Source organism: Herpailurus yagouaroundi, unplaced genomic scaffold (assembly GCF_014898765.1).
Source record: "Herpailurus yagouaroundi ecotype Mexico unplaced genomic scaffold, PumYag 194, whole genome shotgun sequence".
In the NCBI taxonomy this organism is placed as follows: Eukaryota; Metazoa; Chordata; class Mammalia; order Carnivora; family Felidae; genus Herpailurus; species Herpailurus yagouaroundi.
In genome coordinates this window covers 2027744-2054851 of record NW_024412425.1, presented here as the reverse complement: position 1 = coordinate 2054851, position 27108 = coordinate 2027744, and the positions used below count along the sequence as shown (strand labels likewise).

The following is a 27108-nucleotide window of genomic DNA, read 5'->3' as shown; positions in this document are numbered from 1 at the left end:
AAGGAAGGAAGGAAGGAAGGAAGGAAGGAAGGAAGGAAGGAAGGAAGACACAGGGGAGTTACAGAATGGTAACGTCGAGGCATCAGGTCCCTGGCTATGTTCCAGATGAAGCTTCTTGGGACAGGCAACACAGGTGATAATTTTCCTTGTGTCCACAACCAAGCCCACTGCACAAGAACCATGCAGTGAAATGTTTCTCACATCCCACTCTTAAACCAGATAAGCCCTACTGCTTGGGAAAGTGGACCTAGAAGGAATGTTCTGGGTGGACACATCCCCACAAGACCATTGCATCGCACCACTCCAGGGGCACTGTTTGCCCTGTGGTTTGTGATGGTGGTGGCCCTGTAGATGTTCTCCATGAGACTTCATTCCTTCCCCTTTCCTACTTCTGGTTCCAGGATGCATTCTCCCAGGGCTCTGGTGTTCCCCTCAGAATGGGTGTGGCTGACAGTGGTTTGGGGCTAATGACCCCTTTGGGATATAACTTGTCTTCTGCTGGTCTTCACTTGCAGTGGGACTTAAAGGGAAAGGCATAAGGGTCAAATTGACCCAAATTCCTCCCCTGACTAAACCATGTTTATTCACACTGCTTTCTCTCCTTCTCCTCCCTCCTCCCTCCCCCCTCTCCTCCTCTTCCTCCTCCTCCTCCTCCTCCTTCTTCTTCTTTTCTTCTTCTTCTTCTTCTTCTTCTTCTTCTTCTTCTTCTTCTTCTTCTCCTCCTCCTCCTCCTCCTCCTCCTCCTCCTCCTCCTCCTCCTCCTCCTTATGTTTATTTATCTATTTTGAGAGAGAGCACACGTGCAAACCAGGGAGGGGCAGGGAGAGAGGGAGAGAAAAATCTCAAGCAGGCTCCTCACTGTCAGTGCAGAGCCTGACGTGGGGCTTGATCCCAGAAGCCATGACGATCATGACCTGAGCCGAAACCAAGAAAGAATCAGACTCTTAACCCTCTAAACCACCCAGACGCCCCTCCCCTTCTTGACTATATCTCTTGCTCCTCCCCACCCCCACTAAAAAGACAGAGAACACTTCCTGTCTCTGTTTTGTCTCCTACATGTTGTTGATCAGAAGTAAGAGCTCCCTTCTTTCTGACTTACCTATTTCTCTGTGCCCCTCAGAGATGGAAGGACCTTGTTGTTACTGACTTAGAAGCTTGACCTTGCTTAGGGTGTGTGTATGTATAAAAGGATGACCCTGAGGTTTCTGATTTGAGCAGATGGGTAGCTGGTGGTGTTTAGTGGACCAGTCTCTACCAGTGGATGGGAGAGAAACAGGTATGGGTAAGGATATTATGTTGATAGGTAAGGATCCGTGTGCGTATATATACGTGAAGAGAGAGAGAATTTAACATCTTTATTGAAAATACAAAAATGTGCCCCACAAAAAAAGCCAGGCAGTGATTTTGTTCATTTATTTAATTCATTTAACAGGCATTTGGTGACCTGCTGTCATTCTGTGCACAATCTGAAGCTGGCAGAAAACCACTTTGGAAAAATTCACGAGACACGTGCATTTTTCTTTTCAGCCTTACGCTCGTGGCCATCCCATCGTCAATGAGGCGTCAATTGATTTGAAATTCACATCTTTACCAGCCTCCTCCTTTCCATTCCTCTGCCCTCGCCCTGGTCCCAGCCACTGCCTCCTCTCCTTGGGTATTACAGCGGCCACCTCATCGTTCTCCCTGCTTCTTTTAAACCCTGACCGTCTCTGCACAACAGCCAGAGAAATCTTTCAGAAATGTAGATCGGAACACATCACTCTCCTGCTTCCCCTCATACTTAGAATAAAAAGCATGTGTATGACCGTGGCTCACAGGGTGCTCTGGATATCTGCCATGTCCTGGAGCGTTCTCTCTTGCACTGCAACCATCTAGCCACACAGGCCTCCGGTGAATTTCCTTGAACAGCCTCCCACATTCGCCTCCATCTCCTGGGATACTTTTTTTTTTTTTTTTTTTCCTTAACTTTCATTAGAGACTTTATTATCAACATAGTGATTGAATCACAGATGCCCTCTGAGTGCCTTTTAATTGAGATATAATTGACATGTCATAAAATTCACTCTTTTGAAGTACACAATTCAGTGGGTTTTGGTGTATTCACAAGGCTATGCAACCATCACCAGTTATCTAATTCCAGAACATTTTCATTGGCCCCAAAAACAAAACAAAACTCGTCAGCAGTCATTCTCCATCCCCCCCGCCATCCCCTCCTCCCAGCCCCTGGCAACCACTAATCTACTTTCTGTCTGTCTGGATTTGCCTCTTCTGGACATTTCATGTAAATGGCATCATACAATACATGGTCTTTTGCGACTGGCTTCCTTCACTCAGCATCATGTTTTCAGTGTTCATCCATGTTGTGCGTGAATCAGCGCATCATTCTTTTTATGGTTGAATAATATTCCATTGTGTAGATGCGCTGCTTTTTGTTTATCCGTTCTTCAGTTGATGGACATCCTGAAGACTGTTACTTCCACTTTTCACATGACTTCCTTCTCCTTTCTCTTCAGTTCTGGGCTAAAATTTACCCTGGTTTCCTACGTGGTACTTCTCACCATTCGTACTCATACGTGTATTTGTTTGCCTGTTTGTTTATTTTCTGTCCCCTGTTCTGGACTGTAAGGTTTGGGAGAGCAGGGACTGTGCCTGCTTTTGTCTACCAGGTCTCGCACCCTAGCGTGCACAGTGTCCAGCCTAGGGGAGCGTTTCATAATTACTGAGTGAGTGGCTCAGGAGATCTCCTATAGGTCTCATTTTGCCTCCTCGTAGGGCAAAATGGTTGTAATCCGGTTCTGTGAGAAATTCGGTACCTAGCTTTCTGCCTGCTCTTGAGGAGAGATTGAGGGTCCTCTAAAGCATGAGGACACTTTAAATGGTGGCAGGTTTCTTGAGGGATTTCTCTGGCGTGGAACGCTGTGGCCCATTGGTCATCTGCTGTGTTAGACCATAATATCCTTTGAAAGTACACTCGGCTGCCGGTAGCAGAGACCAGAAATAATAATAGTTTAAATTCCACGGAAGGTGGTGTCTCTGGTGACTAAAATGTCCAGAGGTTGACAGCCCTTGGCTGGTATGGCAGCTCCACAGACGTCAGGAAAAGCAGGATCCTTCTGTCTTTCTGCTTTACCGTCCCTAGCAGAAGGCTTTCATCCTAAAGGTGGCATCGTGGTCCAATATGACTCCTGGTGTCAAGCTAGTGAGTCTGAATCCAGATGGGAATTGGGCCGCGGGGTGGGGGTGGGGGGCGGGGTTTACAAAATTGTAGTCCACTCCATGGTTCTGGTGAGGAATTTTCCTTGAAGCCCCACAACAACTTCTGCTTACCTCTTGTTGGCCACCCCTAGCTGCAGGGCAGGTTGGGAGATCTTGCATTAGCTGAGCACTCGGAGAAGAAAGGGAAGGATGGCTACTGGGTGGGCAGCTAGCACCCAGTAGGTCTGTTTCCTGCCCACAGTACCCTGGGCCCTGGAGCCAGCTTCTCCTCCCTGGCCCGGACCTTCAAGCTTCCTTCCTTCCCTAAGGGGCCAGAATCAGAGCAGTGCCTCTCTCTGTGTGTCCAGTGGAGCAGAGAGTGGGGTTTTGAAGCTCTTCACAGACCTTCCATCCAAAAAATCCACCATGTCACCAGCAATAAGAACAATGGCAGCTCACCTTTATCGAACATTCACTATGTAATAGGTTTTGTTCTAAATATTTTTCATAGAGGGGCGCCTGGGTGGGTCAGTTGGTTAAGCATCCAACTCTTGATCTCATCTTAGGTCATAATCCCAAGGTCGTGGGATCAAGTCCTGTATCAGGCTCTATGCTGAGCGTGGAGCCTGCTTAAGATTCTCTATCTCCCTTTCCTTCTGCCCCTTCCCTGTTTGCGTGCACATGCAGTCTCTCTCTCTGTCTCTCTCAAAATAAAAAATAAAAACCTAAAAAATAAATAAATAAACATTTTTCATAGAGTGATTTATTTAGTCCTCACAACACCCCGATTATTATTTATTATCCCCATCTTATAGGTGAGCAAACTGAGGCACAGACAGGTTGAGTAATCCTAGATGTTCTTACTAATGATTTTTTTTTTTTCATTCTTCCCTTTCAATATATTATGAATAAGAAGATTAAAAAATAAAGACTGACCTATTTTGGTAGATTGACCACTCTTCCATCTTCCATCTGATTAGCTGAGATCTGTGGGAGTGCTTTGTGGAAAAGCACCCGGCAGTCAGCCACACTGACGAGCTGTTTTTATGGAGTGCAGGAAGGGGCTTAACTGTTGGCACATCTAGCAAATGGCTGGTGACAGGAGGAAAAAGGACCCACAAGCTCTGCAGGATTTCGCCAGCCTGGGAGCCTGGGGCCAGCAGACCTCAGTGCAGTTGTGCCAGCGGGCTGGGCTTGGCCCTTAAAATCACAGTCTCCCCGACTGCTCTTACAAGTCCATAGGGAGAAAGAAGGCAGCTTGCAGTTCAAGTCCCCCGAGAATTAATTCAGACACCACGTCATCCCTGGATGCCTGTGACCAGTCATGCTTAGTGGAAATCTGATTCCCAAAGTTCATCTCTGAGTCCTTTTGAGACACTTTCAAATCCGTGTTCGTGGCTGCTCGCACTCTCCACAGCCCGTGGCAGCCAGATCCTGGCTGCGGCAAGATGTTTTAGTCAGGCGTGCATTTGGCTGCAAGTATCGGCCTGAAACGGGCAGCATTGTCATTTCATTACATAAGATGCCGTGTGTCAAGTAACATCTGGAGGGAGAAGATGTGGCTCAATGGTGTGGCAGAGGGCATGGTCAACACCAGTGCTCCTCTGACTCTCTTACCCCCTCGTGGCCACAGATGGCTGCTGAACCCACTTTCCCAGGGGGCCAGGGCACCCAGAGAATTCAGTCCTTCTGTTCTGGCAGAGTAGTGTTCTGGAGACAAGTGGGACCCTCTCAAATCCGAGTAGCATCACACCTGCATTCCAAGCTAGTGAAGGGACAAAGACTGTATGAATGAGTCTTTTAAAAATTTTTTTTTATTTTTGAGAGAGAGACAGAGCAAGTGGTGGAGGAGCAGAGAGAGAGAGAGAGAGAGAGAGAGAGAGAGAATCCCAAGCAGTCTCCACACTGTCAGTGCGAAGCCCAGTGTGGGGCTCGAACTCACAAACTGCGAGATCATGACCTGAGCTGAAACCAAGAGTCAGACGCTTAGCCGCCTGAGCCACCCAGATGCCCCCGAATGCGTCTTTTTGTGAGACGGACACTCTCCTAGAATTCCTGAATGAGAAATCTTCACTTACACCAACATGAAGATACGCTCCTGTGTTCTCTTCCAGACACACTTATATTTTGATCCATCTGAAATTGATGTCTGGATGTGGAATCAGATGTGTTTCGGGGCTGAGCCCATACTCCTAACTGCTGTGTTTGGGAAGTGGCATTGTTGGCAGTTCTGGAGCCAGATCAACTAGGTTCAGATCCCGGTGGATTTGTGCCATCTACTTGCTGTGTGATCTTGGGCAAGTTACCTCTCTGTACCTCAGTTTGCTGGTCGGTTAGAAATGGGGATGCTAGCAGACCCTCTTCACAGGGTTGTTCTGAGGGTCAAACGAGTTGATAGTTAACTGAAAACAGTGCTGGCATGTAGTCAAATCAAAGCAAAAACCTCATGCTTTAAACCAGAGTGAGAATTTGCAAGGCCACATGGGTCTGGGAACTCGGCAGGGAATCCCAGTCAGTGGGGGAGCGAAGTGTGTCACTGAGGTTACCGTCTCTTCCTCTTTACAAGAACTTGCCAGCCGCGGTCTCAAAATGTCTGTTCCTGTGTATGCTCCCACCCGCGGTGACTGAGAGTTCCCCTTAGCCTGTAACTTCAATAACATTCGGTGGTGTCAGAGTCTGACATTTTGGCCAGTCAGCTGTGCGTGAAGTGGTCACACGTTGCTGCTTTCCCTCAGCAGTTTCTCTGCAGAGGCCTGTCTTGAGCCACTCTACCGCGGAGTTACTTAGGCTAGGCTGGAGGTGGGACAGTGAAGTCCCCAGAGCCCTATAGCATGATGCTTATCCTCTGTGGGGGACAGGAAATGAGGATGTGAGACCCTGGAAGTCAGTGACCCAGCCCTAGTCATATCTGTGGACTGAATCAATCAATGAAAGAACTAGTGCTAAGTCGTTAGTGTGTTATTAATAGAATATAGGTCATAAGAGAAAACATGATTAATTGCAAGATGATCTCAGCGGCTGCCATACAGTGTAGCAGTTGAGGGCCTAGATTTCCCCAAGGCAGAGTCTTTTCTTCGCACAGCAGCTTTTCTTTGTTGGCAGGTGGGTAGAGGCAGTTGAATGAACAGATATTTTCCTAAGTCCCTATTCCAAAGGTGGGATGAGGATGGGCATAATGGGAATCTTCTCTAAATGAAGGATGATTGAACCTCCTTATTAATAGGTGGGTAGGTCCCTGTGGCCCCAATGTGAAGCTCTGGTAAAGTCTAGAAAGGAGAAGGGAGCTTGTAGCAAAAGCCCCCAGTGAGCTGGGTTCTCCTTTACCTTAAGTCTTAGTGCCTAGATCAGCCACTTGCACAGCGAGCTGCGCGGAGGAGAAAGGTCTGGCTGCCCCCACGAGCACTTGGTCAGGAGGAGTGCGTGTGCCCCGGGCGATCTTAGAGGGTGGATGAACACTGGCCAGGATTGTGTGTCCTGCTCTAAGACAGAGAGCACCAGAGGAAGCCACCATCTCTGGGCACAGGGAGAGAAAAGAGCCGGTGCCTCGTCCTAGCCTTTGGGGCTAGTAATCCTGCCCACTGGAAGGGCAGGTGCCAGCCACCGTCGTAATCTCTGACCCGTCAGATCAGCCACCACTTCTTGACCTGGTCTGCACGGAGGACCAAGCCAAGGGGAGTGGAGAGGTGTAAGCGGATGATCCTTTCCGTACGAGCTGAGATCAAAATCCAAGGGAAGAATAGAAATGTGAGGCCTAGAAGTACAGGAGCAGAAAGGCCCGGGTGCTCGGGCTGCTTTGGGATCAGAGAGCAGCACCCTGGCTGGTTGCCCCTGCAGAAGCACCTCACTCGGAGCCATGGCAATAATGCCTGCTTCATTAAGATGTCAGTGAGGATCAAAACCAAGGTCAGTAACATGTTAATACTTTGAAATGTGATAGAAGAGATCGGCTTCCCATATGTTACTGTGGAGTGGTAGAACTTCTGTCGGACACTTCCCTGAAAGCCCAATTTTTAAAGCAGAAAAAAAGTGGAGCTGCTGTGTTGCTAAATGGGGGCATGGGGTTCCGCAGCCTCACCCACTGCCTCCCCTTACCCTCTGCAGTCTCGCCTGGGGACCGCACCTCTGGACCCTCTAGAGAGGCCTGGCTCTGCCTCCCCCTGGGCCCAAACAAGCCACATAAGCGTTCTGAACCTCAGTCTCCTTATCCATCAAGTGGACGGTTCAAACTGGGTCAGAGTGTTCTTCACCCAGTTCCTATGGACAGCAGCTTCAGAGCTCTTTGGATTTTTGAAACACAGTACTTTGTGGGGGTATTTTTTCCCCCTCTTTCTGGAGAGACAGGACATAGTTTTGTTTTGTCAGCTTCTTAGAAAGGATCGTGTTCACCGAAACATGAAGGAATGCTGTATTGATTTCTGAGGTCCCTTCCGGTTCCATCAGTCAGTGATTTCTGTTGTAAATGACAGAATCTTCCCAGCTCAAACTGGCTTAAACTGCACAAGGAAGTTAATGGCTTTGGGACCTGAAAGTCCCAGAGCTGGCCTGACTGGAGCCAACACTCAGGTATTCTGGTCAGGAAGCTATCCTTCTCCACTTCTGGGTTCTGCCTCTGTCAGCTTTGACTTCTTTCTCCGGGGCCCCCCCCCCCCCCACCTCCCAGGTGGCAGAGAGGCCTTCAGCAGCCCCTACCTTCCTTCCATCCTATCCCTTTCCCCCCAGTAATTCCAGCAAACTTTCCAGGGCCTACTCTGATTGGCGATTGGCCCTGCTTAGATCATGTGTCCCTCCCAGAGCCAATTGCTGTGGCTGAGGGCAGGAACCAGTCAGACTGTGAGTCAGGCCAGGCTATCCCCTCACCCCGGCTTCTGTCATCTAGGATTCTGTTTCTTGGTATAAACCCTGGGAAGCGAGATGCGTGGCCCCGTGACCGGGTGGGCTGTTGCTCTGGCGGGTGTGCTGGGATCGATGAGGCAAGTCCGAGGGCCTCTTCCCTTCCCAGGTGGTGTGAAGAGGGGCTCTGGGAGGTCTGGGGTACGGGCTGAATTGCTGACCCTGTAGCCCACCTTTGCTGCCATTTCCACAAGCCCTCAGCATCGTCCTCTCTGCTGTGACCCCTCCCATGTGTGAGGGACCCCACACTGGTGGATATGACAGCTCCCTCCAGTCAGAGAGACGTGGCACCACCACACGTCACTGCTGATGTGACTTTAAAGAGCCATATACATCACTCTAGAGAAAGGAAGGAGGAAGAATGAGAGTGGCAGAAAAGCAATTTCCGCTGTATTTTAAAAGGCAGCTATTAAAATTTTACAGGAGCTTTATTGCAGGGGCTTTCTGATCATCCCAGGAATTTTTTTTAATGGAAAGTCTGGTGATAAAGGAAGTGTTCTGGGTGCTTCTGGTTCCCTCATGCCCTGTCAAGCATCTTGAAAACCACAATTGTCAGGGCTTCACAGACCAGCTTGGGGGAAAGCCAACTACCCAAGAGACTATTTCTGAGTTTTTAAAGAGTGTGTGTTTTTCTGTATTTGCTGTTTCTATGTATAGTAACTCTGTCTAATTTCATTTTGTGCTTTCCTAAATGCCTTGGTAGTGAGCTATGGGAATTGTCAAGAACTGCACTCAACTCTGCCCTTCTGTGTAATTGAGTCATTTGGTTTTGTGAACAAATGGAAATTCAGGTCAACCTGCTTAAGTGTAAAAAGAAGCATTTGCACTTACTTCATGGGACATTGTACACTGAATAGCTTCAGGTGTGGCTAGATCCAGAGCCTCACATGAGGTTGCCAGGACCCTGTTTCCTTGTACTTCGTGGCTCTGTATTCTTTTGTGTTGGTTTTGTTGTCAGATAGGCTCTGAAGCAGCTCTGCGTATATTTCCAACCAGCTAAGCAGTGCCCCAAGAGAAATAAACCCATCTCTTTCCCTATAGTCCCAGGATATGTCCTGAGACTGCTTTTATTGAACCTAATCACCAGGGCTACCCCGAGCCATCTCTGAGGCAAGGAGCAGGAAAGAGGAGGTTAGTGGCTTTGTTGGCCAGACCTGTATTGTATGACTAGCCCTCCAGGACCCCTTCCCATACAGTCTTCACAAGGATCTGAATCTGCCTCACACTTCCCAGTTATTACCTTCCCTAGGAATCTGCTCTGCCTTTTCCCTATTGGGATTCTTAATCCTGGATCCATAGACCCTTGAAGGGTCCTTGGATAGAATTTAGAGGATCGCGAAGTTGGCTGGGAAAAAGGTTACATCTTTATTCCCTCTGCCATCTGGAATTTAGCATTTCCTTTTCTTCAGAATGAGAGCCAAAGCTACAGTTGTATTGCAGTACCTGTGACTTTGTCACCACTAGAAATTAAAAATATTTCCATATCACATTACGATTGTTGCAGATATTGCAAAATATCACTTATGCTCATCTGTTTCTAAATTACTATGGTTATTGGACACACCATTAGGATCTTATAATTTAAAGCATTCATAAAGAAGCACGAATATTACTGTATCTCAGATTAGGTTTTATTTTACAGATACTTTGATATCTTAATATAATTGGTTTCCTTTATAGCCTTGGGTATTGTATCTTGTTGACTTAAAAACATGATTCTGAGAAGGAGTCCACACTCGTCTTTGGCAGGCTGCCCACAGGGCTGAGAAAAGTTAAGAACCCCTTTGGGTTTCTCCAGGAACCTCTAGGAGCAAGATTATTGAAGATATCCTGATTCCTAGATTCTGGAGAGCTGGCTAGCTACTCACTAGGTTTCCTTCCTGAGAGCTGGCTGGAGTTTGAGCTCAGCCTTGGTGTTTGAGTAGCGTTTGGGCATCGTGCTATTGGGGAAAGGGAGGCATTATCTGCCTGTAGTTAGCTCTCTCTTCATTGACCGCCATGGCCACTGGCTTAGCCACATGGTCAGGAGTAGGTGAGTAGGCTCTGGAGCCAGGCTTCCTGGGTTCATCCCATCTGTAATATACTTTTGACTGGCCGGGCAGCTTCAGCTAGTGAGTTGTTTTTTTTTTTTTTTTAATCCATTCTGTGCCTCAGTTTCCTTTTCTATAGCATGAATGTAATCATAAACATCTATTTCTTAGGGTTATTGAGAGAGTGAAATGAGTTAGCACATGTCTGCTAGGACGTGGCCTGGCACATGGGGAGTGAGAGTCATTATTTAGTGGCCATTCCTTATAGGAAGGTTCTGGATTATCCTCTCAGATCTCATCTCCCTGGCTTGGTAAACCTGGCATAAACAGAAACACGAGGGTGAACAATACAGACAGTGGAGACATTCATTCATCCATAAAATATCTATTCAAATATGAACAACCATACTAAGTATTTTAAAACATAAATTAATACTATAAAGTTACAAGTCAGGACAAGTGCTATTTATCTCTGCCACTTCTCTATTCAAAATTGTCTGAAGGAAATATCCTTATAATGGCCTTCCATCTGCCCCTATCACCTCCCTGCCCTCGTCTCCGACCACTCGCCCCCTCACTCACCCTGTGCCAGGCACATGGGCCCCTTGCTCCTCCTAAAATTCTCCATATACATACCCTGCCTCAGGTCCTTTGCACTGGCCATTCCCATGGCCTGGAATGCTCTTGCACAGAAAGTCACACAGCCTGTGGTCCTCCTGAATTAAGGTGTCTGTTCTGTGGCCACTCTTGCAAACAGCAGGCCCATCATTCTCCTCAGCCTGCTTAGTTTCCATCAAGACTGCTGACTACTCCCTGACTCCACATCATGTATTTGTTTTATTGTCTTCCTCCTTTACTGGAATGTCTTCTCTCTGAGGACAGCAGTGTTGTCCTGGTCACTGGTGTTCCCTTGGTGCCTAGCACAGAGCAAGTGTTCAGTAAACATTTGTTGAGGGGGTGAATTTGTAAATGACAGAAACTGCGGCAGGAAGGCTCAGACTGGCCAAAGACATAACCTTGTGTTGTTCTTCTCCACAGATGTACGGTCTTTGACATTGGCTCTCGTGGGACCCTCAAGGGACACTAGTGCCCAGAACACACTGAGGGTGAGTACAGTGTGGCTGTTTGCTTAAATTTTATAACTAGTCCACATAGGTCTCTATTATCTTTTTTTTTTTTTTTTTTTAATTTTTTTTTTCAACGTTTTTATTTATTTTTGGGACAGAGAGAGACAGAGCATGAACGGGGGAGGGGCAGAGAGAGAGGGAGACACAGAATCGGAAATAGGCTCTAGGCTCCGAGCCATCAGCCCAGAGCCCGATGCGGGGCTCGAACTCACGGACCGCGAGATCGTGACCTGGCTGAAGTCGGACGCTTAACCGACTGCGCCACCCAGGCGCCCCAGGTCTCTATTATCTTTAAAAATTACTTGAAAAAGTATTGAGGGGAAAATGAAAGTCTCCTTCACTGTCCTATGCATCACCTGCAAGTCTAACACCTTCCCTGAGAGCTAATTACGTCAGCAGTCAGGTGGGTGTCATGACAGACCTCTTCCGGTGAATATTCCTACTTAACGCACATGCGCGCTTACATGCTTCGCAGCACAAAGAGAAGTCATGCTGTATGTGGGTGCTTCCGTAGCGTGTTTCCCACCATCCCTAGCAGCAGAGTATCTCGGAGATCTTTGTTCGTGGCGCACATCTGTGTATCACACTCTTTTTTAATTCAATTTTTTAAATTTACACAGAATAAAATTCACTCTGTGGCGTAGAGTTCTCTGAGCGTAAGCAATTGCAGTGTTTGTGTAACTGCCCACCACCATCAAGAGACAGACTGGCCCCCTCACCCACCCTGTGTGGATGTGCTCTTCCTCTGTAGGCTGAAGATACAGTGTAGGTACTGACACAGAATTAAAACACGTACATATAGCAAATAGCTGTGATGTAAAGATTTTGAATATGTTATAATTAGGTTTCTGGGGACTTTGCTAGTGAACATCCGTTCTGTGTCTTTGGCATAGGCAAAGCGATGGCACTCAGTTGCCAGTGGGGCATTCCAAAATGAGGGCGCCACCCTTTGTTGGCAGGATGCCATGCGGGTGCTTGGGAGTGAGGGCGCTGTCTGATCCTCGAAGCACCAAATGCCCCTAATGGTATGGCAAGTGGAGAACAGAAGATTCTGACATCCAGACTCTGCCCGGTTTGTGTAACCATGATGTTGGCTAAGTTGCAGGGACCAGCGGGTTGACCCTTGGGAACCGAGTGAATCTAGACAGCAGCTTCTCTTCTTGGCTGCTTATTGGGTCTCTTCACCTTCCTTCATCCTGGCCCAAGGCTCTGCCCAGGTACCTGGAGCGTGTTCATGGAACAGTCTCAAGGGGCTGCATTTCCATCAAAGGATGCTTCTCAGCACAGTTTCTTTATTAGCTCTTTTATTTTGAAGGAATTTTAGACCCCAGAAAAGTTACACCAAGCGTGCAGAAAGCTCACATACCTCCCCTTCACCCGGCATCCCCTAATGTCACCATCTTAGGCAGCCTTGGCACACCAGGAAATGAGCACTGGTCCAGTACTGTGAACTAAGAGAGTTTAGTCAAGTTTTGCTAGTTTTCCACCGATGTCCTTTTCTTTTCTTTAAAAAAAAATTTTTTTTAAGGTTTATTTATTTTTGAGAGAGAGAGCAGGGGAGGAGCAGAGAGACAGGGAGACAGAGAATCTGAAGCAGGCTCCAGGCTCTGAGCTGTCAGCACGGAGCCTGACACAGGGCTCGAACCCATGAGCTGTGTGATCATGACCTGAGCCAAAGTCAGACGCTTAACTGACTGAGCCACCCAGGTGCCCCCTTGATGTCCCTTTTCTGTTCCAAGATCCTATCCAGTATGCCACACTGTGTTTAGTCATCATGTCTCCTTATTCTCATCCAGTCTGTAATGGTTCCTCAGTCTTTCTTTGTGCTTCATGATCATGCCAATAAATATGCCTTTGATCACCTACTGTTGTGTTCTAGGTACTGGGGATTCAGGAGTGAACAAAGCAGAATCCTTTCCCTGTGGGAACGGACATGCTACTGGAGAATAGAACAACAGACAGACAAGTGAATGTAGGAGAAGTCCGTAAGACAGGAATGGGGCTGCCTAGGAGGAACAGGAGTGATTTTAGGCGAGATAATCCGGGAAGGCCTCTCTGAGGAGGCCCTGAATAAGAATAAGGCTCCCAACCTAATTCATCCACCAGCCAGCAGGAGATCTAAATAAATTATCTCACTTCGAAACAGGGTTTCAGCAATTGCAGTAACAGGACACTGTTTCCTCTCGGTGGGGCAGCCCCTTCTTAGGTCTCGCCCTTTGTTGCCCTGTAAAAATGCAAAGCATTGCCAGATCCTCTGACATTTTTTTTTCCTGATAGACAGCAAAAATGAAGAATTCTTGCTAGTCCAATAAACCCAAATTATGCTACATCCGATAACTTTTAGTGATTTGTGGGTGAACATATTCTGTTTACCTTGTATTTGTTTATTATTATTATTGATTAAATTACTTTTGTAACAAAGATAACTGATTTTTCATTTTGGTAGTAATGTAGATTCCATTTTATTTTATTTTAGAGAAAGAGAACACGAGAGAGGGAGAGGGGCAGAGGGAGAAAGAATTCCAAGCGGGCTCCGTATGGAGCCCAACGTGAGGCTTAGTCCCACAACCCTGGGATTATGACCTGAGCTGAAATCAATAGTTAGATGCCCAACTGACTGCTCCACCTGGGGGCCCCAGTAGACTCGTGTGTGTGTGTGTGTGTGTGTGTGTGTGTGTGTGTGTGTGTTTAAGTTTAAAAATGAATTGGTTTACTAGGGCCCCTGGCTGGCTCAGTTGGTGGAGCATGCAACTCTTAATCTTGGAGTCGTGAGTTCAAGCCCCACATTAGGTGTAGACATTACTTTAAAACAAATAAATAAAAATAAAAACGCATTGGTTTAAAGAAAATACTAAGTAAATAATTGCATAGATGGGACTAGATGCAGCTGAAAAGAAGAACAGAACACGGTGACTGAGGCTCGGTAGGCACTATTCTAATTCAGTTTCCCACTCTTTCTCCTCTAGTTCTGGGGTTCTCATCCAGGGACCTGAATAGAGGTTGGCAAACAGTTACAACGGACAGGTGCCCTGAGCCATTTGTGTTATGGTGGGTCCATCAGCCAGGAATGCTTTTAGCTACAAGAACAGAAAACCCAGCTTGCAGCATTTTAAACAACCGAGCATTGATTTCTCTCCCATAACAACAAACCTGAAGGTATTTGGTTAGTTCAGAGGCTGAGTGGTGTCCAGCCTGGAGCTTCTTTGATTTACTCGGCCTTCCCTCTCGATTACAAGATTAGTGCTGTAGCTCCAGTCAGAACAAGGAGGGGAAGGCCAACACCCAGCCACACGTGTTTTCCTTTTCTGGACCACTTACGGATTCTCCCCAAAATCCTCCCACAAGGTTCCACTTACGTCTCCCTGGCCAGCAATGTGTCACGTGGCCTCCCCTAGCTCCAAGGAAGGTGGGAAATTTCATTTAGCTTTTTCAGCCTCTCCTGAGGAGGAAGCCAGAGGAAAAGGGAATTGAGAGTGTCAGTCGGGTTAGCCAGCCAACAGTGTCTGGCTCCACAGGGGAAGAGAAACAATAATAATTAACATTAATGGGTACTGACTCTGTGCCCAGCCCTTCTGTGAGCACTTTACATGCATGATCTCATTCACCCCTTGTACCCACCCTGTAAAGTCGCTGCTATGATCTCCCCACAGGAATGACTTGGAAACTGAGGCACAGAGTGGTAAAGCCACCTGCCAAGTCAGGGAGCCAGGGTGGGGACCTTTGCAGTCTGTCTCCAGAGCCCTCGCTCTTGGCATTACACTTGGTTACCTCATAAGAGGTAACCTGGGGTCCCCAGACTGCTGGCTGTGTGACCTCGGTTTTAAATTCTTCCAGCAGGGGAGGAACAGGGCAGCGTGTTTTCTTTGGGGAAGTTTCGGTCATTACAAAGCTTTCTTGTGAATCACATCCGCCCTGTGCTCTACCTTTCCCTGGTCCTGGTCCAGTCCTGGTGAGCCAGCACCGCACATCTTCCTGGCTTGCAGATGGCTGAGAAGGCTAGTCCTGTCCTCCCCTTTCCAAAGAAATTTTACCTGTGCTTTTAATGCATCTTCCTAGAATGAGGCTCAGGCCTTGTTTCCTTTCTTGGGGTTCTGCTGGTCGATTCAACACAGATTTAACGTGCTCCTTCTCTGTGCCTATTCCTGAGGGGTAGTAGCCTCATGGCTGGTGGACCCTGCACTTAATGGGGCTCCTCCTCCCAGGAAGGAGGCAGGCCCTCAGTGACAGTGACAGCCCAGAGCAGTTCAGGGCTGTATGGGGGAAGCCCAGGGATGGTGGACCCCGGAGGTGGCTAGCCAACCTGGAGGTCATCTGGGGCTTCTGGAAGCAGCTTTGGGCCTTAGAGAAGAGAGAGATTCATCAAGGAGCAGTTTGCCCTTCTCCACTCCCCCTGTCTTCAGTGAAACTCCCCTTTCCTCTTTCTGAATCGCCATCCCTTCCTCTGTAAAATTAGGGGTTTGGACTTGGGTTTCCATCCATCTGTCTTGTAAACATTGGTCATTTCCCATTTCCTGCTCTTGTGCTGGGCACTAGGCTTACAGGGCGGCCCTCCTGGAGAGAGAGTATTGTGGGAGAGATCTCTGGGTAAACAGCCTGGAGCGATGGGAGTTCTAATAGGGGAAAGCCACAGGACTGTGGGAACTTGGGGGGACACCGAACCCTAACTTGACATTTCAGGGCAAGTTTCTTGAAATCGAAATGGTGAAATCAGGAATGGTTTGATGTGGCAGCCAAGAGCAAGAGCTTCAGAGTCCGGCTACGCGCAGAGCAGGGAGTGTAACCCAGGAGCTTCCTAACCCTTGAGAATTGAAAAGTGATTATGGGGGCACCTGGCTGGCTCAGTCGGTTAGGCATCTGATTCTTGATCACAGCTCAGGTCTTGATCTCGGGGCCATGAGTTCAAGCCCCGCATTGGGCTCCATGCTAGGCATGAAGCCTACTTAAAAAAAAAAAAAAGAAAGAAAAGTGATTATGAATCTCAAATACTTAAGAGTAGTGCCTGGCACAAAGTAGCGACATAATACATGAGATGGTGGTGGTAGTGGCCGCAGCGACAGCGGCAGTGGTGGTGGCTTATATGCCTTAGCCTTGACTGTGTGTCCCAGGTTAGGCAGCTTCGTCTCCAGCCCGTAAGATAGTGAGCACTCACTAGCTGGTGGTGTTATGATTACTTATTTACCAAATAGGAGTGTTTACCTTGTGCCCAAGCTGGTATGGTGCCAGGATTAGCAGTGCTGTGCTCCGGGGACACGGCTCGTTCAGCTGAGACCTGGGCCAGAAATCTCACAGGAGCAGAGCAGAGTGTCTCTGTTGTGTATTGGAAACCCACTGTTGTTGGCTTCCCAGTCCTTTTCCACCTAACCAGTCCCTGGGCCTTTCATCACTGGCTGCTAGCACGTGGGCTGCCCTTGACCTCTGCGGCCAGAACGCATGGATGCTCTGCTCAGCCCATCAGCTGAATCCCAAATTAGACCTGACAGCGTGATTTATTCTCTGGGATGGAGCTGGAAGGGCAGAACCCCAGTGGGTGATTCCGCGGGAAGGTTGTCAGCCCGAATTAGCCCGGGCCCTTTCATGCAGTCTTGCTGGTTCAGCTTCCTCTAGCTAATAGGGTTTTCCAGGGTGTTGCTGGCTTCTGAGCCTCCTCCTGTCCCCAGGGGCTGAGACTTGACTGTGATCCCTGAGGAGCTGTGTCTGATGAGGGCCCCGAGGTGGGCTCTTTCTGAAGGGAGTGGGGGCTCTGGGTCCTTTCATCGTTTGCATCAGGAATTGAAAGTGGCAATTCCCTAGGGAGTAGTCGGTCTGTCCGGGGGCCCCCCCCCCCCCCCCACCACCTTCCTTTCACTGAGGTTCTGTTCTGGCAACAGGCCACACACAACCTTGATACTCACCTCCCAGTCTGTGATCACCCTTGTCTCTGCGTCTAGCTGCCTTCCTTCCATCTCAGGAATGCTAGCGATAGGCAAGCTTCTGCTGCGATAACAGGTTGACCCTGAAATCCTAGAAGTTGGAAATAACGAATGTCAATTTCTTACTTGTGACACAAGGCAGGTTAGGTTGGCAGGGGGCACTTTACCTTGTACCTCAGAGATGCAGGTCGATGTGGGCTCCAGTCTTGAAGCCTCACGACTAGAACACATAGCCTCCAGGGTCACCGTGGCAGAACAGGGAACTAGAGACTCCCACAGCACAGCACTTAGATGCTGAGGCCCAAAGTGACACAGTTCACTTCCGCTCGCACCCAGAACTAGTTACATGGCCCTGCCTAGCTGCAAGGGGCTGGAAATGTGGAGGTACGTGGGTATTCAGTGAACAGTAAATGTCCTGGCCACAACAGTCAGGTGTGGTATTTATTAAGCACCTTCTGTGGGCCAGACCCTTTAGAGCTTTGGCAATACAAAGGGGTCCTCACCTTCCTGGAACTCGTTCTCAGTGGAAGAAACAGAAGTTAAGTAATTACAAAAACAGCTGTGTGATTGCATCTGTGCTAAGTGCCCTGATGGAGGAACCAGCAGGGCATATCTAAGGGGAGTCTGATGTGTTTTGGAGAGATCAGGAGCTGTTCTGTTGTGAGGACTGACATTTGCAAGGAGGCCTGAAGGATCAGTAGACTTTAATGGAATGCAAGGGAGCTCTGGGCTAGAAGAGTTTGACTCTGCAAAGGAACAGGACGAAGGCCAGTGTAACTGCAGGGTCACTACAGGGAGAAGTCAGGAGGAGATGGGTATTTGGAACACCTACCTTTTGGAGCTGTTGCAAGAACTGAGCTCAGTCATTGTTTCAGCAAATACTGAGTTCCTGCCCTTTGGCAGGCAGAGTTTCAGGTACTAGGGGCAGGGCAGTGAACAAGACAGACAAATGTCCCTGCTCTTGTAGAGCTGAAGTTCTAGAAAGAGAAGCTAGACAATAAACAAGAAAAGCACATAAGGTGATTTTACCTGGTTAAAAAATATATATATGTATGACCAATAAATAGGGTACTTTGTAATAGAGAGTGTATAGCTCGGATGTTTTTGGCTGTAAATGACAGAAAACCCCATGCATGCTGGCGTAGGCAGTCAGGGAATGTGTGGGCTTCCCAAGTCCAGAGGTTCTTTGGGCTGTCTTTTGGGCTTGTGACATGGTAGCTCAACAGTGGTGTTGAGGACCCAGGTTCCTTCTGCCACAGCTCTGCTGTTCCTGATGCTGCCTACACTTTAAGGCAGGTCCCTTCCACAGTCCTAGTGTGGCAGTTAGGGACACTAGGGGCACTCTCCTTTGGGAGCAGAGGCTTCTGCAAACTGTGTGTGCCCCAGGGACCTCTGCTAGCTCACTTTTGTGGGTAATGAACTGTAAGGGCGGTGGGAGGGCAATGGGGAGGCTGCTGCCATAGTCCAGATGGGAGGCGATGGAGGACAGGACCAAGGTGGGGGGAAAGGGGGGGCAGCTTGGGAGGTGGAGTGGACAGGGCTTGCTAATGGCATGGCTGCTCAAGAGAAGGACTGCTGAGCAGACACACACACATACACTGACACAAACGTCCACCTTGCACCGTCTTCTTCCTGTGAAAGCCATGGTACACATTTGCACATTACAGACTCAGAAATCTTGCAGAAAAGATCCTGCATCTTCACCTGCGAGACCTTATTTTTTAAAAGACACTTAGCAACATGTTCTACAAAAAAATCTGAAAAATCTTGCTTTAATGGTTCTCATCCTCACCGCATATTAGAGTCATGTGGGGAGTTTTAAGAAACCCCAAGGCCTGGGCCCCACCCCAGACCAGTCCATTAGAATCACCAAGGGTGGGACCAGGCGTGGGATGTTTACTTTAAAGCTCCCCAGATGTTTCCAGGGTGCGGCCAAGGGTGAGGACTACAACTTTATCGTATCCTTGGGTGAGCTTCACATTTATTAACCTGTATTGTTCGCCTCTCTGATTATCAAAGTAATGCTTGTTGTTTAAAAAGAAATCAAAGGACTCAATCCTCCAAGATGATCACGATTGCAAGCTAATGTGTTCCTTCAAAATCTTTTTAAATACTTGGGCTAAAAAACCACATGTGTCCTATAACATGGTGTTTCCCATCTTTTCAAAGAGTTTTTTTTTTTTTTTTTTTCTTAAGTTTTGGGGCCTACTTGAAATGTTTAGGGATTATAAATAATATAATCAGCTGTCTACTTATATTTTTAAAGTTTATTGACTTTGTGACACATTTAGAATCACGATATCAAAAATGCTGAAATCTAAATGTTGCTTCCGTCTTCTCACATACCATGAAAACAATGTTACATTCTCCACAGACATCCTTGTCACGAGAGTCACTTTCTGGGCCATTTACACATATTTCTAGCATCCATCATTTTCACGTTCATCTGAAGTGTTTATGATGTGGCACTTCTTTTTCTTTTTTATTATTTATGTTTAAATGTTACTTTTTTTTTTTAATTTATTTTTGAGAGACAGAGACAGAGCGTGAGCGGGGAAGGGACAGAGGGAGGGAGGGAGGGAGAGAGAGAGAGAGAGAGAGAGAGAGAGAGAGAGAGAGAGAGAATCTGAAGCAGGCTCCAGGCTCCGAGCTGTCAGCACAGAGCCCGATGTGGTGCTCGAACCCACAGACCTGAGCTGGAGTCGGACACTTACCCGACTGAGCCACCCGGGCATCCCTGTTGTGGCACTTCTTGAACCTATGTATGATGTTTTCATCGGAAACTGTATCCCAAGCCTCAAGAACCCAGTCATATATATCAGTCAGGTTTTTTTTTTTTTCCAATTAATTTTCCTTTTAGTTGTGTATGGGTAATTTCTGAAGTATAGGCACTAACTTGCTATGTTACATTTAAAAAGAAAATATACTTTTTAAGGACAGTTACTGAAAATGGGTGAATGAATAAATGTGAATACACAAAAGTGATTACATAAGTACTTGTTTTTGAGTCAGACTAATCATCTCAATATGAATTAAAAATGTCAATTTAGGGAAATTAAATTTCACCCCCCACAGCGGCACTTTGCTTCAAGACAGGTTGCCTTACACACACTTTTTTTTTTTCCATTTTCAAAATTCTAGTTTAATGCCACTCTCTGTATCATAAGACTTTTACATCCAGTATTTTGTTTAGAATAAGTGGATTTGCTTACAATTACTTGTCCCTATTCTTTTTTGAAAGAATATTTAAAGGACCTGTTTAAGTGACTCACAACACTTGGGATTGTGATGTTGAGCCCTTGAGAATGTTTTCTAAATCTATTATAACATATGCTGCCTTTTTATCGTTATCCAGACCAGCATCATCTAAGTCTTTAGGTGCTAATGTGTCTTTCCCAAATATCACTTTGTTCAAAATAAAATAGTACAAAAACTCTGAAAGACAGTTCTTATTTCTGAGCATCATTTTGGGGGGGAAATCTTGCTTTATACTTGGGCAGTTCTTGTAATCAAAGTAAATTAATTAGGTTAAATACACAGAATTAGCTCAGTGGTGTTGGACTTTCCTGCCACGAGCAATATAGTTGGAGAGCCCGAGCTCTCCGACTTTCCCAGCTTAATCTCATTCATTCATTTATTCATCCACTCATTCAGCATTGATTAATTTCCAGTCAGCTACCCTAAGAACTGGTATAGATGACGGTAGTAAAAATGGCCTGTGCTGGAACCCCAGCCCTCCAGTTCCACCTGTGTGCCTATGGCTAAAGCATTTACCTTCCTGTGCCTCAGCTTCCCCATCTATAAACTAGAGGTAGTAATACTACCTACCTCATAAAATGGTTTGTGGAGAGTCAGGGATTTAAAATACAGATCCATGATCCCAGGTGGAACATGATTGAAACAGACTATCCAAATTATCCAGGGGCACCTGGGTGGGTCATTCCGTTAAGCGTCCGACTTCAGGTCCTGATCTCACGGTTTGTGAGTTCGGGGTGAGCCCTGCATCGGGCTCTGTGCTGACAGCTGAGAGCCTGGAGCCCGCTTCTGATTCTGTGTCCCCCTCTCTCTATGCCCCTCTCCAGCTCGCGCTCTCTCTCTCAAACATAAACAAACATTAAAATAAATAAATAATCCAAATTATCCAGAATTCCAAAACACATCTAGCCTAAGAGGTTTGGAAAGGATTCATGAGGTATGAAAGCACTTAGCATAATGCCTAGCACATAATAAATGCCATGTAAATGGTACCCATTTATTATTATTTAAAGTGCGTTGCCTCATCTTCCTTAATCATCATCTTGGAAATGCAAATGATAACCATAGTGAGATAACATTCCACACCCACCTCAATGGCTAAAATAAAAGACGATACAGGAGGAAATGAGGTCAGAGAATTAATGCAAAGCCTTGTAGGGACTGAGGCTTTGTCCTAAATGTATAGTGGGAGGGTTCTGAACACAGAATGGACGTGATCTGAGTCATGTTAGCAGTCCCTCTGACTGTGTGTGGGAGCAGGAGTGGGAGCCAGGAAACTAGGGAGGACGTTCCTGCTAATAAGTCCATGGTCCAGGCAGGAGACACTATGCGGGGATGTAGGCAGGTCCTCATGTTTTCAAGGTGGGGCCAACCGTAAGTATGAACGGACTAGGTGTAGGATGAGAGAGCGGCCGGCGAAAGACGGCACTAAGGTTTTGTCCTCACCACCAGGAAGACATTGAGTTGGGGACCACCTGAGCGGAGGTTTGCAAGGAGAAAGCGAAGGTGGTGTAAAGAATCAGGAATGCACCTTTGGGTCTGTTAAACGTAGGCAGCTGCCCGAGCTGGCTGGGAAGCAGTTGGTATCCTAGTCTGGAGTTGAAGGGAAAGGTCTCTGCTGCCGAAGGAAATGTAGGAGCCCTCAGCAAAGAGACAGTATTTAAAGCCAGGAGACCAGATGAGATCACCGAAGGATGGGTGTTGATAGAGAAGAGAAAAGCTGTCCAAGAGTCAGAGGCTGAGAAGGAGGTATCTGGAGGAGGGAGAGACCCAGAGAGCACGGAGCCTGGAAACAGCCTTGAAAGCTGGGGACATGACAGACAAATGGTTGATGGGCGCAGGTTCAAGAAAGAGCTTTTGGGTTTGTTTTTATTTATTTGTTTGTTTTATTCATTTTTGAGAGACAGAGACAGAGCATGAGCAGGGGAGGGGCAGAGAGAGAGGGAGACATTGAATTCTGAAGCAGGCTCCCGGCTCCGAGCTGTCAGCACAGAGCCAGACATGGGGCCCGAACCCACAAACCCCGAGATCATGACCTGAGCTGAAGTTGGACGCTCAACTGACTGAGCCACCCAGGTGCGCCATGTGTTTGTTTTTAGAACAGTTTCAAGTTTACAGAAAATTGATCTCACAAAGGTATGAAATGGATCCAGCCTTAAAGATAATACAGAATAGTTTGATATCCCACCCGTGTGTTCCTCCTGCTCTCCCCTACCTCCCGATCTTTTTCCGAGACAGGGCCTTGTGCCCACCTTCCCAGCAGACATGAGCTGTGTGAATGTATGGCCCCACGTGTTCTCTTTGTTGCTCTGTCGCTAGTGCTGAGGCCACCACGTCTGACGCACAGTAGCTGCACAAGGTCTTCTATGGAGGAGGGATTAGAACTTGAAGGAGCCCCTGCAATCAGAGGCTGTCGTTCCAGAATGTGCCAAAAATGTGTCTTCTGGACCTGGGCTTCTGGCTCCTCTGGGTATCTTCCCTCTTCCCACCATGGGTTTTAGGGGGAAGGAATAATCGGGAATGAAACCCGGACATCCGGGTGGTCCCCAAACTAACCATTTACTAAGTGCCTGGTCCCGTGGCGGGACTGACATGGCTTCCCCATCTGTAAATGGGATAATAATAGTATTGACCTCACAGAGCTGTTGTTAAAAGTAATACCATTACCATTATTCTGACTTCATGGCACTCCCTCTCTGGTAGGGGAGATAGATATCAAATAATCACTCAAATAACCACATAATTTAAGTGGTAAGTAAACTCTAAGGAAAAGCCAAGGTGCCTTGAGAGAATAGCAGGGTGGGAGGTGAGGGTCTTATTTGAGGCTCGGGTGGGGATGGGAGGGTCCGAGAAGACTCTTCTGAAGAAGTGACCCCCAAGGATAAATAGCAACTCGCCCAGGGGCGAGGTGTTTTGAGCAGAGAGAATAGCCTGTAAAGAGGCCCTGAGATGGTGCACAGCTGAAGTGTGTTGGAGGGACCCAGGCCAGTGTGTCCTGGGGTGGGGCAGGGGTCGAGTCAGCAGGCCCAACACTTGGGGCCCAGTGATAGAGATTTGGACTTTCTTCCCACAGCCCCTGGGAGCCACATAAGGGTTTTAAGGAGAGCAGTCATACTATCTGGTTTGGTTTCGTTTGGTTTCTTCACTCCTGTGTGTACTTTCAAGTCTTGGTGTCCTGACTCCTTCCTCGAGGACCGTTTGTCACGCCTGCTCAAGCCAGGGTCAGGGTCAGACGCTCCAGCCCTCGCCCAGCATGCAGCACCCTGAAGCGTGCTGTCTTCTGCCACTCAGTGTGCAGGGTTGAAAGGAGCTTTACATCAGGAGAAGGTGCCCTGGTCCAGGCTCAAGGATCCTCAGGAAAGACGCGGCTTGTCGATCCATGCCTGCCGGGCCACCGGGGGAGGGGGGGGGAGCCGCATCACGGATCACAGCAGCACCGCCTCTGTCTCAGAAAGTCTCTGGGCATTGCTGACCTGTGATCCCTTCCTCTCAGAAAAGAGACCAGCTGCTCCCCGCAAAGATTGCCTCTTTTCGCCCCACACCTGGAGCTACCGACTGCACCCTCCCTCCCCGGTTCCCTGTTTATTTTGTCAGATGCCAACCAATATGTTGTCTCAGTTCCCTCTCCTGGGCCAGGCCCCGGAAAGAGGTGGGACAGGAGGGGGAGGGGAGTTTCTAGATGACCTGTGTCTCCTCATCACTGCACAGGAAATAGCTATTTTGTGGGCCATTTGTTTTTGGAGGACCTATATCAGTGCCCCAGCCCCTCAGGGTGGACCCAGGTGAGTCTGCCCACCTCCCCGTTGTCCTCCCCCCCCCCCCCGCCCACCTTCCAGCCTGGGAATCGTGTCAGATTCCTGGGGTGTGGAGAGGCTCAGGTACCCTGAGCAGCTCCTCTGCGGAGTGACCTCTGCCGGTTGCTGGGTGAGTGGAGGGCCCTGCTGTCCTTCCTCTGCTTGCCCATGGCTGCCTGCTCCCAAAGCAAGGAGGGCTGTGACCTCAGGGGGAGGGGGCCTCCCTTCAGAGCAGTTGGATACATCGTGTCTCAGGAAACCCACAAAGCTTACAGCCTGGGCTCCGGAGCTGTGCCACCCACGTAGTTGACAGACTCTTCTAGAGACTCTTAAACAGATGGGTTCCCCACCCAGGCCTGGTCCTTGCTGTTAAGTGTGTCACAGGTATTGATTCATTTAATCCTTCCCACAGCCCTATGAAGTAGGTACTGTCGGTTTTATAGATGAGGAAACTGAGGCACAGGTAAGCCAGGTCACTTGTCTGAGCCATACAGCTAGAACGTAGCAGAGCAGGACTCAAACCCAGGCCGTCAGGCTTCATAATCACTGTTCTGTGACTGCCTGCCCACTGCCCTGACACTGCACACACTCTCCTTACCACATCACCCTGTTTATTTTCTCCTTAGCACTTACCAGAATCAGTTTGTTGACTTGTGTGTCACCTGTCTACACCCTTTAGCATGTACGATTGATGATACAAATGATGTGTCTTATTCGTTACTGTAAACCCAAAATAGTATCTGGGATAGGACCAGGCACACGGGAGCTTCTCAGGCAGTATCGGTTGAAGGAACGAACCAAAGTGGCCAGTGAAAAGGATGTGGAGATACTGGATCTCTCATAACTCCATGCACGGGAATGTCCAGTGGTACAGCCGCTTGCCAATACAGGTTGGCAGTGTCTTAAAAATTAAATCTATGACTGCGACATGACCCAACCGTTGCACTCTTGGGTGGTTATCTGTCCCTGAGAAACAAGACTAATGTCCACACAGAAACCTATACACAGTTGTTCACAGCAACAGTCAAAAGCTGGAGGCAGCCTCGAAGTCCTTCAGCGGCTGAATGGTTGCACATACTCTTGGTACCACGCACCAGTGTGGATGAACCCAGGGAAGTTGTGCTGAGCACAAAGTCAGTCCCAAATGGGATCATGCACATGCCAGTAGGACTTCCACGGCTGGAGAGAAGTCAGTGCCTGGCCACTAAGCTTCAAAGGACAGACTGACTCTCTAGTTAGGAGTAATGCAGCTGGTGACTTTAAGTTGAAGCCAGTGCTCAGTGATCACTCTGAAGATCCTAGGGCCCCTAAGAATTATGCTTCCTCGGGGCACCTGGGTGGCTCAGTTGGTTGGGCATCCAACTTCAGCTCAGATCATGAGTTCGAGCCCCATATCGGGCCTGCTGCTGTCAGGGTGGAGCCTGCTTTGGGTTCTCTGTCCCCCTCTCTCTCTGCCCCTCCTCCTACCTTTCCTCCTGCCCCCCTCAAAAATAATAAATAAACATTAAAGAAAAAAGAATTAATGCTCCATCTATCTACTCTGCCCTCTAATGGAACAACAAAGCCTGGATGACAGCGCATCTGTTTACAACATGGTTTACAGAATATTTTAGGCCCACTGCTGAGGCCTACTGCTCAGAAAAAAAGATTCTTTTCAGAATATTACTGCTCACTGACCATGCACCTGGTCACCCAGTAGCTCTGATGGAGGTGGACAAGGAGATTCGTGCTGTTTTCACGCCTGCTGACACAATGTCCATTCTGCAGCCCACGGACCAAGGAGTCATTTCAACTTTCAGGTCTTAATATTGGAGAGATACATTTTGGTAGATTCTAGCTGCCGTACGAAGTGATTCCTCTGAGCAAAGTAATTTGAAACCCTTCTGAAAAGGATCCACCATTCTAGATGAAGTTAGAACCTTCGTGATTCATGGGAAGAGGTCAAAATATCAACATGAACAGGAGTTTGCAAGAAGTTGATTCCAACCCTCATGGACGAATTTGAGAGATCCAAGACTTCGGTGGAGGAAGTCACTGCGGATGTGGTGGAAACACCAAGAGAACTCGGATTAGAAGGGGAGCCTGGCGATGGGACTGAATTGCTGCGATCTCATGATAAAACTTTAATGGATGAGCAGCGACTTCTTATGATGAAGAAAGGAAGAGGTTTCTCGGGATGGAGTCTACTCCAGGTGAAGACGCTGTGAAGATTGTTGAAATGAAAACAAAGGATTTAGAATGTTATGTAGACTTGGTTGATAAAGCAGCAGCAGGCTTTGAAAAGATTGTCTTTTTTTAAAAGCAGTTCTCCTGTGGGTAAAATGGGTGAAACAGCATCACATGCTACACAGTAATCATTCATGAAAGGAAGAATCAATCAGTGTGGTCAACTTCTCTGTTGTCTTATTTTTCAAAATTGCCACAGCCATCCCAACTTTCAGCAACCACCACCCTGATCAGTCAGCAGCCCTCGACATCGAGGCAAGACCCTCCACCAGCAAAAAGATTACCACTCACTGAAAGCTCAGAGTTGGTGGTCAGCACTTTTCATCAATAAAGGATTTTTAGGTGTTTATTTATTTATTTTGAGAGAGTGTGTATGTGGTCAGGAGAGGGGCATAGAGAAAGGGAGAGAGAAGAATTCCAAGCAGTCTCCACGCTCAGTGTGGAGCCCAACGCAGGGCTCAGTCCCAGGACCCTGAGATCATAACCTGAGCTGAAATCAAGAGTCAGATGCTTAACTGACTGAGCCACTCAGTCACTCCAATAAAAAGTATTTTTGGGGGCGCCTCTGGGTGGCGCAGTCGGTTAAGCGTCCGACTTCAGCCAGGTCACGATCTCGCGGTCCGTGAGTTCGAGCCCCGCGTCAGGCTCTGGGCTGATGGCTCAGAGCCTGGAGCCTGTTTTC

General features: G+C 47.8%; 1 protein-coding gene across 4 annotated transcripts in view; it reads left to right on the top strand.

The window, feature by feature from the left end:
• Window positions 1-27108, top strand: part of SIPA1L3 (signal induced proliferation associated 1 like 3) — a 238986-nt gene that overhangs the window by 82344 nt on the left and 129534 nt on the right. For all 4 annotated transcript variants that reach the window (XM_040445990.1, XM_040445987.1, XM_040445988.1 and 1 more), the window contains one exon: window positions 11154-11221. The gene's annotated coding sequence lies outside the window, so the exon portion shown is untranslated. The remainder of the gene's footprint in view (window positions 1-11153; window positions 11222-27108) is intronic.